We start from the raw sequence: 14,129 nt of genomic DNA, 5'->3' as shown, positions 1-14,129 counted from the left end.
AAGCCATTGGGATTGGTATTTTCGGGAAAAGATAAGTATTGGAAAGCTAAAAGATTTTTGTTTCAAGCAAATGAAGTGGAGAGGTATACTATAGTTCAATATACGAACTTCATTGTTCGTATGAATAACTGCAAAAAGAATAATGATGGTGATAAAGCAGAGTTAAAGAAGGTTATGAGTTGGTATATGGAGGTTCCTAGAATGATGCATTTTGCTGCACAGATTCTCTCTAATTGAGAAGTTCGACATTATTACAAAGGGGGGGATTGTAAGGTAAAAAATATATTGTAATATGTCGAAGCCTGTGTAATGCTTGTTTCGTTAGTTTTGTTATATATTTACTAAGGAATCTTCGTAACGAAGTCGAATGCTTAGTCCTTAGTATTTTTTGTACTTTTAGTCCTCCTATAAATAGGAGTGTTTACATAGAGTTAGACATGAGTTTTTCATGAGTCCTCTGTCTGATATTATCTCTGTAAAACTTTGAAAGTAATATGAGCTAAATTAGATTCTATTTAGATCTCGTGTTCTTTACTTGTTTACTCTGATTTTCATTCCAATACTCGATTATTCATTTGTACATAATATATTAATAAACCATAAACAACCTTATTCTCAAAATCTGTCCTATCAAGTTGCACTGGTGAAAGCAGCCCAAAAGGACCATGCTACAATCGAGTCAAATACATCCCAGTTATATTTATGGGCTTAGACACCAAATCCAACAATCATCAGATGAGGGTTCGGAAGGAGACATCCCAAAGACGACTTTCTGAACTTGTTACAGACATTATGAGTTTGTGGTGATGTCTTTTGGGCTCATCAACGGACTGGCAACGTTCATGGATCTCATAAACCAGGTGTGTAGACCTATGTTGGACATGTCAATGATTGTGTTCATCGATGATATCTTGGTTTATTCCAAGACAAAGGAGCAGCATGAGAAGCACCTGTGTGAGCTTCTTGGAGTACTTAGGGAGGAGAGGTTATACACCAGGATGGGATATTGGTAGACCTGAAAAAGATTGAGTCAATAATGCAGTGGGTAGTTCCGAAGTCTACATCTGAGAATCAGAGTTTCCTCAGAATCGCAGGTTATTATTGAAGATTCACCAGAGACTTCTCCAAGATTGCAGTTTCTCTCACTAGACTGACTAGGAAGGATGCCACCTTCGGCTGGGGGCCAGAGCAGCAGGCAACATTTGAGACTCTCCGACAGAAGCTCTATGAGGCATCGTTGCTTACCCTCCCTGAGGGAGTTGAGGATTTCGTTGTATATTGTGATGCATTGATTATGGGATTTGGTGCGGTATTGATGCAGAAGGGGCATGTGATCGCTTACGCTTCGATGCAGCTAAAGCCTCGTGTGGCAAACTCCTATGCATGACCTGGAGTTACGGGTGATGGTTTTCTCCCTATGAGATTTATACCATCCTGGTAAGGCCAACATAGACCTGACGGGTGGTCGGTTAGATATCAGCCTTTGATTATGATAGTCAGGGATTGTTGACACTACATGACAAGATTTGGGTGCCTTATTTAGGTGGGACCCGACAGATTTTGATGGACGAGGATCAAAAATCAAATGTTTTCCATTCACCCGCGCGCAACAAAATGTATTATAATCTGAGATATAGTTACTTGGCCATGTATGAAGATAGACATTGATTGGTTTGTGGAGTGGTACTTGACCTGCCAGAAGGTCAAGGCTGAACATCAGTGCCCTCAAAACAAACTGTAGTCCTTGGAGTTCCTATTATGGAAATGGGAGCATATCTCCATCGATTTCATCACAAAGTTACCAAAGACGACAAAGGGTTTTGATGCCATGTGGGTGATCGTGGACCGTGTGATGAAGAGTTCTCGCTTTCTAGCCATTCGTGAAACCGCTTCTGCTGAGAACCTGACAGAGATTTTTGTTCGACAGATGGTTGTTCCTCATAGTTTGCCTTCTTCGGTTGTGTCATATCGGGATGTTCATTTCATTTATAGCAGGTTAGACAGAGATTGCAGATCGCCCAGAGTCACCAGAAGAGTTACACCGACCGATGTTGATTGGATTTAGAATTTTAGGTCGAGGATATGGTACTCCTGAAGGTGTCGCCTTGGAAAGGCGTTATCCGTTTTAGGAAGTGGTTCAAGCAGGCCCCAAGTTTATCAGTCTATTATGAGTGATAGCTAGGGTAGGCAAGGTGGCCTATCGACTGGATTTTCCAGAATAGCTTAGTCAAATTCATAACACCTTCCATGTATCCCAGCTGTAGAAGTGTGTAGCAGAAGATACCATGATAGTACCTTTGTGCAACAAGGTGGTGGACTTAGTGAAAGCTCAGTGGTAGCACCGAAATGGGTATGAATGGCCTTGGGAACCAGAGAAGGAGATGCGTACCCACTACCCTGACTTATTCCACGTATTAATTTCCAAGTCTTAAATTATTATTTGTTGTATTTTTAGCTTGGCCATGACGTGACATGGAAGTGCCACGACGTGACATGGAAGTGCCATGACGTGGCACTGAGACTAATGAAACAGGCAATGCGCGATTTGTAACGGCGTGGCAACTGTTTTGGGCCTAAAACCCTAATTTTGGGGCTTGTTCCCTTTTTAAGGGGCACTAACTCCTACTGCCTCATTGGCAGCCTCCACCTCTTGAGATCTAATTCCATCCAAAACTCTAGCCCCTTTTTGTGTTTTGAGTGCTTGAAACCCATCTTTATGAAGGTTGAAGGAAGAAGTAGCTTTTCGGTGTTTCTTGAAAGAGTGGTTCCAACTTAGATCCATCATCTACACCTCATTTCTACATCATGGAAGGTATAAAGTATATACCTTGATAATTGATTCTCTAGATCTTGTTCTACGTCAATTTCATGAGTTTTTGTCCCAAGTCCTCTTGTTTATGGAGTTGGAGTGAACTCCAGAACCTTTTAGTGAAATTGTTAACTTATGGACATTGGGGTTCGTTGGAAAGTTGGATTGCATGGCTTTTCAAGGGTACACATGGCTTAGTGTTGTAATTAGGATCTTATAGGTTGAGATCTTGTCTTAATAAGATGTCTTAATGGATAAAGTTGGAAACTTTATCCATCAAGACCATGAGGAGGTCCATATCTAGAAGTTTGAGCTGAGGGGATTGTGGCATAATTGCTTAATCCATTAAATCAATGATGACCAGTATCCACGGCGTGGCAACATTTAACGCCCGCAGATTCGAGCTAAACAATTTAGAGATAATAAGCATTAAAAATGATTTTTTTTATAGAAGATTATTTAGTACAAATAATATTTACAAAAGTTATAGTATATGTGACAAGGATTTCTTACATATAAAGAACGCTAAAATCTGACTTATAATGAAGAAGTTATGCTTCTTCGAAGTTTCGTAATTAAACCGACACGACTCTGTGTATCGTAAGAAGTAAATTTTTGATAAACTGCTTTTTAACCTTGGTAATGTAAACAAAAGTCATAGTATTCTTTAAACCGAGAGCGTGCATATAGAGAACGTCCAAATCTGACTTCAGTAGAGGAAGTTATGATTTTTCGAAGTTTCAGCACAGCAGTGCGAGCACAAAAATCGAATTTTAGATTGATCGATTTTTAGCCGAAATGATCTAAATGAGAATTGAAGATCTCATTAATATATTTCAACGATAAAAAGTCCTTCAAAAATGAAGATTGTATGTAGAAGTTATGAATTTTACACGAACATTAACAGTGTAATCTTCTCAGACTGTTAAATTTAAGATCAGTCGAGAACTAGCCGATGGGGTCAAAAGAAAAGTTGTAGTTTTACTTACGTCCAGTGCCATCTTTCAGAATGAGAGGTGATGCCTTGGTTCCTACGCATTCTCACGACATGAGAGGCATGTCTCACAACGTGAGAGGACCCTAGGCAGCCTATAAATAGAGTCGAATTTCATTCATTTCATAACATATCTCCATTCTGTTCTCTCCCAAACTCCCCAAGGTCTCAAGGCCTTTATCTAACACTTCCTAATGTTACTAGCGAAGCTCCGGAGTGCCATAAAGTCCCGAGAAATAAAGCTTTTGGTTTAGATGTTTTGCCCGCGTAGAGTCTGGTTTCTCGCTAATCCAGGTGTAAGTTGAGTTATGCTTACAATGCTTTAAGTATAACTTATGTTTAAGTTCATTATCATTATTATGTACCTATAAAAAAGATTTTATCAGTGTTTCCAAGTCATTAAACTGATTGATCTACCTACAGGGTTGATGTCTAGGTTGGATTTACTGAGGTGTTTAAAGTGAGATTTTCAAACAGTATACTTTGTATACTAAACGAACCCTATCTTCGATATGATCCTACCTAGTTGTCTCTTATCAGCTATAGATCAATAGAATTTCAATTAATGATGAATCCAGACTAATAATTAGTCGCAATAAATATTAGACTAATAATTAGTTGCAATAAATATTAGACTAAGATTTAGTGATAATGATACTAGGTTACATCAAAGGAAAATACACTTGCTAGAAGCAAAGCATTGTGCGAATTTCGAGTCGTCACTTTAACAAGTGAGTTCATAGTCCCTTTCATGAGCATGATTTTAATACAATTATTACTTAATGTATTAAATATCTATTCAAGAGTTTATGTGTGAGATATTTTCTATTGCCTAGAATACGTGGTTAAGAACATATTTGATAATATATGATGATTTAGGACTTACAGAATAGACCTAAATTAATTAAGATGAATATCATGTAGTATCTCCTTAATAGTGCAGGTGAGATATACGCGGAAGGTAGAAATCTAACATTTGTCTTTGATCTGAGAGCATGGATTACACATAGTCATTCGTCCCTATTCTGAGATTATAGAGTGGGCATAGTCATTTGTCATTAATCCGAGAGCATGGATTAGACAAAGTCATTCGTCCCTAGTCTGGGAGTATGGAGTAGGTACAGTTATTTGTCCCTAGCACAGGAGTATGGAGTAGGCATAGTCATTCGTCCATAGTTTGAAAGTATGGATACCTGATCCAAGAGTATGGATTAGGTAAAGCCATTCGTTTTAGATTCGAAAGTATGGATCATGTCAATGTGAGGATTGAGGGGGTGGGGTAAATTGCTTATATTAGGTGAAAATTGTATGTGTGTGTGTGTGTGTTATAACATTGTGGGATTGAAATCCCTATGTACTCACCAGGTTTCCCAACTTGACCCATTCAGTTTATTGTATCACAGGTAGCAATATAAAATATACATTCTGCTAATAGATTCAATGAGTATTAGGCCACTAGTTTAATTACTGTAAGGCTTGTAATATTTCGTTATGTTTATGTTTATGTTTCTGTATTGACGATGACATCCCAATGTTTTAATATAAATAAAATACATTTTTCGGAAATGCTTTGATAATATAATTATTATGTTTTTAGGAACAAAATTCACATATTATTCCTCACAGAGGATACTTTGATTTTAAATAAGTTTAAACAAATCTGTCTTTTTCTGGCCGTGAACTTTGGGGATGTCACACGACTGGTATATTTGCGACAATATTGTTAGAAGATTTTTGCGGCATGGCCAAGAGTGTCACATCATGGGAGTTGATTAGTTGTCGATTGTTTTGTCTTGGAGTGGTCACAACATGGCCATAAGTGGCCACGGTGTGGGGGGATGTCAAGTTGACCGTGACCGTTCACTTTTGACTATGGTTTACTTTTGATTTAAACTGGAGTTCTAAGGATGTAGACTGATAGGGTATGACTTTACTACTATTAGGTGTCTCCATGGGCGAATCTACACTGGATCTCGGGGTATCCCAGATGCCCCTCAAAAAAATTTCATTAGTATAAAATTTTCTAGAAAATTCCAGTTATGTTGCGGTCCTTAGTATATATGTTTAGTGAAAAAATAACAAAAGATATAGTTTGTTCAGTTGGTTATGGCGATAGGGTGTTTTCCTAGAGGTTGCAAGTCCGAATCTTCTTTATAACATTTCTTTTCTTTTATTTTTGCGTCTATATAAAAGGATTTTATATAACATTATAAGAATTTTATACATATTATATTATGACGTTGTGAAAATTAAACACAAGTACCGAGTTATCCAAGTGGTAAAGCACTGAAACTTTAACTTGGATTTCCATATTTTGAATATCGGTCTTGACATAGATGTATTTTATTTTGTTTATTAGTTTCTATCCTCTATCCCTTCATGTTTCTTATTCCTTATAATTCTAAAATTGTCCCACATCGGCCATAACATAAAACATAGCTCTTATACATTTGTTATATAAGCAACATATGCTTCTTAATTCTCAACAAGTTAAACTTTCGAATGGGTTTGGATTTAAACTCGAAACCGACTTTGGAAAACTGAAAAAACGAGAAACCAAACTCGTCAGTTTGGGATACACCTTTACTTTGACCATGGTTATGCCATTGGGTGTCTCGTTTCTCTTGTCTATCATGTGTGTAAGAGCTATCATATTTACAAATGTTATTTGCATGGTGAGTCTTCTCACTACTTTACATGTGTGGTATTTATGTTTGTGATCAGCTGAGTCTTATTTACTCTTTACAGTTTTGTTTAAATTACATTACTGATATACTAGGATTGTTGATAATCCCTAGGGTTTTTGATAACCCCTGAAGATGTTGATAATCTACAGGGTGTGGTGTTAGCCCATTGGGATTACTGAATATCCACATGGTGCTGATAACCTATGGCTGTTTATTATGCTATGTAGTATAGATATTTTGGGAAAGACTCGCTAAGATTTATGCTTACAGTTGTGGATTAAATGTGTTTCAGGTACTTCGGAAGGTCGCGGGAAGGCGAATTCCTGACTGTATACTCCGGCTTGCAGATCTTTTTATGATTTCCACATTTTGATACTCTGATTTGGGGATGATTGTACTGATACACCTGTGATTTCTTGTTTCGTTTTTACGATACCTAGAGGTTTTGCTGAAATAAAAATGAAAAAAATTGTTTGAAATTTTGGGTTGTTTCAGAATGAATGTCAAGAAACAATATACACACAATGTGTCTAAAGTATAATGTAGGAGACCAAAATTTGATGTTGGTAAGAGGACAAAAGGGTGTCGGCGATAGTAAGAATGACGGTGGTGGCGGTGATGGGTGTGATGGCAGGATGATAAAGGAAGGGTGACGACAATTGTAATAGAGTTTGGGGTTGATTTCTATTAAAAAAAGGCAAAATCATTTGATTTATATACTATACTAATTTACATGGTCGTTAGCTACAATATAGTTAATGTTTTTTTTATGGATTGGCCACGGTTTTTTAATATTTCTCATTTTAAGTTCCTTTGCTCCTGTTGTTCCCTACATATTGCTCATAGGTTTCTAATGTTTGTCACTTTACCTCCCTGTGACATTCTTGACTTTTCTTTTCTTACTTTTCCTTGCACCGATCCTTAAGTGTTTCCTAATTTTACAAACCGGTATGCATAAGTTACATAAATGGTCTCTGGATTTTGTTTAGCTTGACACTTTTATCCTTATATGGATCTTCTTATTATGCACAGCTGTTTATTAAGTTTACTATCTTACACATTTGCCATAAATTAGATAAATGATCTCTCTATTTTGGTGGCTTATTAAGAAATCATCCATTTAATGGTTTTTAGTTTTTGTTGTTTTAATGTATCAATTTTCAATTTTTTATTATCTTTTTATATAAAAAACTTCTCGGAGCGAAGCCCAAAGATCACCTATTAGTTTTAACAAATTTAACCAATATTCATAATCTAAAAAACCATGAAATTTGTGGTTCATAAATTTCCTAACCTTTAAGATTTTCTGTTTGAACCATTATATATATATATATATATATATATATATATATATATATATATATATATATATATATATATACCAAAACAAAAACATAATAAACAACAACATAAAAAAAATAATAATAATAAACAAATTATGAGCCAAAACAAAAAATTGGCTCCAAAAATAAAGTTAATATAATGTGAGTTTACAAAAAAAAGAAGATATTTTTGAAGAAAGGGGTTTTTTCGGTTTTTTTATTTATGTTAAAAACCACACGTAACTAAAAAAAATTCCAAAAGAAAAACACAATTTTTTTCAAAAATACCTTCAACTTTTATTATTATTATTATTATTATTATTATTATTATTTTTTGTAAATTCACATTTCATTAACTTTTTTTGGAGTCAATTTTTTGTTTTGGCTCATAATTTCTATGTTTTTCATGTTTTTGGTTATTGTGTCTTTGATAATTTTTAACATTCAAACATAAAGGGATAGTTTTTTCAAAACAAAAAAAAAATATTTTTGTCCACTTCTTGACGGAAAATACATATTGAAATCTACATACATGATGTTTTGATATTATAGCATGTAAATAACAACGGTCTAAGCCAGATTGTTATCTTAGATTGTTTAGAGTTTGGAAGTTTTCTTTCTCTTTGATTCTAAAAGCAAGCTAAGATGTCAAACCACCTTAGACCGTTGGTCTTCACAACTACAATCTTTAAGCATATTCTTAATAGATTTTCATATGCAATTTTCCAATACGAATCAGACATGTGAATTGTTGTACAGTTTTGCAGCATAATCTGACATGCCAAGCTACTTCACATTTGGTGATCACTAGCTATAATCTCGTAAGTCGTAAACCATGAACAATAAACCTATAATCCCTAAGTCGTAAACTATAAGCCATATTACATAAGTCCTAAGCTTACACCATAAGCAATAGGTCATAATCCTTATGCCATAAGCGTTAAGCCCTAAGCCATATGTTCTAATCCATAATCCATAAGCCATAATCTATAATCTAGCTGATCTAAGCGCCATACCATAAGCCATGAGTCATAAGCCAAAAACCTTAAATCACAAGTCATAGGCTATAGGCGATAACTTATAGCTTTAAGCCATCAGCCATAAGTCATAATTTATACTTCCTCTGTCCATATTTATTGTCCACTTTTGACTTTCGAAGTTTTTATTCCTCAACTTGACCTTAAATATTTTTATTTATGTTATAAATTACTTGATGAAACTTATAACAATGTTTAAAACATAATCCATTCATATATTTTGCATCAAGTATTATATATCAAAAACAAAAATATTTAAGGTCAAAGTTGAAGAATAAATACTTCAAAAGTCAAAAGTGGACAATAAATATGGGACGAAGATAGTAAGGCATGTGCCATAATCCATAAACCATAAAACATAAACAAAAAGTCTTAATCTATTAGCGAGACACCATAATCCCTAAGCCAAAGAAGCCCTAAGCCCAAAACTGTCACACCCCAAAACCAGAACGGCGAAAACGTTCTGGGGCGGAGGATGTCATGTACAGTATCACAACACAGAAATATAGTAAACAAGCAAACAACATCATCCATTGCATTAATAATGTATTTTAATACAAGTGTGTTCTGTACAGTTTATAGACACCAAAAATATGAATCAAAATAAAAGATGAGTCTTGTAAGTGCTCCATCTTCTCAAAAGCCGGCATCTGTACCTGTCCACTGCTGACCTGAGAATACAAGTTATTTTGAAAGAGTTTATCTGCATAGAGTTGGTGAGTTCATAAGTATTTTAGTGTCGTTGTTTGCATGAAGTATTGAGTGTGTAAGTTTGTACAAATGTTTGTAGTAATTGTTTGTAACCCGTAGAAAAACCTATATTTTTTATTATAAGTAGCCTTCTATCAAGGCATCAAGTGTTTCATGTTTGTTTATTGTAAAAGTGGGTATCTCTCCCAAATATGACTATCATTTGATAAAATCTAGTTCTTTCATTACTGTTTATGTAAGAAGATCACAAAGTAGATGTAATGGAAAAATAACGAAGTATTGTGGTATCATGATATAGTAATTATTGTTGTACTTATTACATTAAACTAAATGTTAATTAAGGTATAATGTGATATAATTGTAACCGTACTAATTGATGAGGGGAAATCACAATGTTGTAATACATTGAACAGTAATGACATTTGTCACCCGAAGATCTGTAGTTCCCACTGTAGCTAGCAGTAAGGTGTAGGATTGTCAATCCAGTATAGATCTATAGACAAATTCACGTTCTCCCTCCAGGAGATTCTAGATACATATAGAGCCATGGCAGGTGGTGCCATGCCACGAAACAGTGGTGCACATTTATGTTATAGTATGTATGTATTGTATGTATTAGTGTAGTGAATGTCCTCCCTGATTCGCATCATAGTATGTTCTTTAGTATAGTACTTATTGTGCATATATATAGTGTGTTATAGTGTATGTTCTCTCTTTCTAGTGTGTAGTATGTTCAATTGTATAGTGTACAGTATATACTGTTTACAATATGTATTGATTCATGTATGAACTGACTCTTTGTATGTTTCATAGTACTAGAAGTAGTAAGTAGTATATCACTAAACTATACCTATTATAGTTTACTAGAAAGATTGTATGCATAACTGAGTGTATTGAAATAAGACAGAAAGCTTTTATGTCTATACATATAGACATGATATATAACTAAGGATCAAACGACACTCGGACAAACAATAGGGGACTCTAAGTCAACAACCAAACAAGGAACATGAAGTAGAGTGTATTATCAGTCCTAAGTCCTTCAAACCTTACTTATATAACCATATATGTATTGGACATGATTTGACAGTATATGAGTTTAAAGATTTTTGAAAGTAAAGATTTGGAAACTAAAACTAAGTCTTATAAAGAGTTTAGCATGTATAAGTGTTTGGAAATCATTTTGAAGTAGTTTTGTTGACAAGACAGTTTAAAGCATAGTAAATCCATTTGTGTACTAGTTATTAATCACATGTGATTGGTATACTAACTAGTATAATTCAAATTGTATCCCCCCCCTCATAAAAGCATTTAAAAACATATAAAAGGTTAATTAAGGGGTATGAACTCATCTGTAGTGAGTGGTTTGGATGGACGGACGGTATAGGATGCTAAGTGTCAAGTGAAGACTTGAACACACACACGGATCCTAATTAACATATAAAAGCACATATATGTATCCAATTAGTCATTTAACAACTAATTAATCAAGTAAAGAGACCCTAGAACATGGAACACACTTTGATTCAAGTGCTAGGAGTACATTAGGGTTGCATCTAAGGGGTGTAGGGCTTCTCAAAGGAGTTTATGGTCCAAATGGTAACAAATCATGAGTTTACGGCCCATGTTCAATTCCCCGTGACTTTACGGTTGTAAACTCATGGTATTATGTACCATTTTGTGCTTTGAGGTTCTATAAGTCATGAAGAAGTATCCTTACTTCAAGTCTAAGCCTTAGGAAGTCATGGTGGCACAAAATCACCTCTTTATAGAGTTTACGGCCCATGGACCTTTCCTCATGGGTTTATGGAGATAATATTTATGTATTCATGGTCTTTTGATGCTTAAGGTGCTAAACACTTCAAGGAAGTGATCTAGACTTTTATCCAAGGCTAAAGAAGGGACTAGGGCTCACTTTGCCCCATCTATTAGGGTTTACGGCCCAAGAACATGCCTTGGCCATAAACACCTTTGATCCTGTGTTTCTTTGTGTTTTCTAGTTGAATAAGAAGTGAAACAAGCCTTATAACACTCTAGGGTAAGAATACTTATAATAAAGGAGCTTGTTTGGGTGTTTAAGGTCCAGTAACACTAGTGTGTGTTCTTGGTGTTCTGAATAACACTTGAAGATCTAAGTAAAAATGAAGAATTCATGGATGAAATGGAGTATAACAACTGGATGAAAGATTATAACAACAAATCAAAAAAAGAAAACACTTACATTTTGGAAGATTGGAAGAAAGGGATTATGATCTTTGAGAGAGAATGGTGGAAGTTCTTGAGTATGAAAGTTGGAGAATGAAAGAATGAAGAGTAAACTCATGCCTTAAGCATGAGTTTACCACCATAAGGGAGTTTACGGCCCAAACTCCAAAAGTTTGGTCGTGAACTCCTTATTAGGGTGCTAAGTGTGTGTTTGCTACTCCAAGACCCTAGAAAGTACTTCCTTTCATTTATCCGTTTGAAGAATTAATAATAAAACACCCAAAACGAACTTTAAACTGGCTAAAAACTAGCAGAAATGTATTTGACGTTTTAGTTGAAGTGCTTGATTGAAGGGTTTGTACAAGTGAAAATTTTGGGTTGTCACATCATCCCCCCATTAGAGGGAATTTCGTCCCGAAATTAAAGTTTAAGAAAATGAAGTAGTTACAAATAACTGAGCGAAAACATGAGGGTATTTCAATTTCATTTGATCCTCATGCTCCCATGTGAATTCCGGTCCTCGCTTGGCGTTCCAGCGAACCTTCACTATCAGGACGCGACTTTGCTTCGTTCGTTTGACGTCTCGGTGCATGAGTTCTACAGGTTCTTCCATGAAGTTGAGGCTCTCGTTGATCTCGATCTCGTCGAGTGGGATTACAAGAGTCTCGTCGGACAGACACTTTTTCAAGTTGGAGATGTGGAATGTAGAATGTACGTTACTGAGTTCACGCTGTAGATTGAGTTTCTAAGCTACAGGGCCGATTCGGGCAAGAATCTCGAAAGGCCATATCTATCTTGGATTTAGCTTCCCACTCTTTCTGAAGTGTATGAAGCTCTTCCAGGGTGAGACTTTCAGAAAAACGCGGTCTCCCACCTAGAATTGCAAAGGTTTCCTTCGTTTGTCTGCGTAGCTTTTTTGTTGGTCTCTAAAGGCTTTCAATCGTTCACGAATCTGAACGGTCTTCTCTGTCGTTTCCCGAATGATCTCCAGACCTATGAGAGGGCTGTTAGGAACTCGTCCTTTAGCTAACTGTGTGTCACCCACTTCAGCCTAGCACAAAGGGGATCGGCACTTTCGGCCATAGAGGGCTTCAAATGGAGCAGCCTTTATGCTCATGTGATAATTGTTGTTGTAGGAAAATTTGACAAGGGGTAAGTGAGTATCCCATGAATTCCCAAAATCAATCACACAGGCTCTCAGCATATCTTCCAGGGTTTGTATCGTTCTCTCACTTTGTTCGTCGGTCTGTGGGTGGTAGGCTGTACTCATGTCCAGCCTCGTCCTTAGGGAATTTTGTAGCGACTGTCAGAACCTTTGAAGTGAACCTACTATCTCTATCGGAGATAATGGATATAGGGACACCATGCAGTCATACGATTTCCCAAATGTAAGTTCTTGTAAGCTTCTCCATTTTGCCAGTCTCTTTGATTGGTAGGAAATGCACGGATTTGGTCAATCTATCGACGATGACCCAAATGGTATCAAGTCCACCCGTTGTCTTGGGCAACTTGGTTACGAAGTCCATAGTAATCCGCTCCCATTTCCACTCCCGTATCTCCGGTTGTTGAAGTAAGCCTGATGGTTTCTGGTATTCAACCTTAACCTTTGCGCATGTAAGACATTTACTCACGATGGTAGCAACTATGCTTTCATATCAGGCCACCAGTATTGCTTTTTAAGATCCAGATACATCTTATCTGAACCCGGGTGGACGGAATATCGAGTATTGTGCGCCTCGGTCATGACCAAGTCTCTGAAGCCACCGTGCTTCGGTGTCCAGATCCGGTCCACGAGAAATAAGGCTCTGTCACCCTTGACTTCCAGATTCTTCTCCATCCCTCGCAGGGATTCACCCGCCACATTTTCAGGTTTCAAAAATTCGAGCTGAGCCTCCTTAATTTGTGTGGCCAGATGCGAATGGATAGTCATAGTCAGTGATCTGACCCTTCGACCAGAATATTCTTTCTGACTTAGGGCGTCTGCTACTACATTGGCTTTACCCAGATGACAACGAATTTCGCATTCATAGTCATTGAGTAGCTCGACCCACCTTCGTTGCCTCATATTGAGTTCCTTCTGGTTGAGTACGTGTTGTAGGCTTTTGTGGTCTGTAAAGATTGTGATTTTAGTACCATACAGGTAGTGTCTCCAGATCTTTAGAGCAAATACAACTGCTCTTAAATCAAGATCGTGTGTGGTGTAGTTCACTTCATGTGTCTTCAGTTTTTTTGAGGCATAGGCGATGACCTTATCTCATTGCATCAGAACACACACGAGTCCTTGATTTTACGCATCACAGTAGACTACAAAGTCTTCTATTCCTTCGGGAAGGGATTGTATCGGTGCAGCGCACAAGGCTCGTT

The sequence above is a fragment of the Lactuca serriola genome, chromosome 4 (genome assembly GCF_051521515.1).
Source record: "Lactuca serriola cultivar US96UC23 chromosome 4, Lser_US96UC23_V15, whole genome shotgun sequence".
Classification (NCBI taxonomy): domain Eukaryota; kingdom Viridiplantae; phylum Streptophyta; class Magnoliopsida; order Asterales; family Asteraceae; genus Lactuca; species Lactuca serriola.
The sequence above is the reverse complement of the archived record's forward strand: the minus strand, read 5'-3'. Positions refer to the sequence as shown.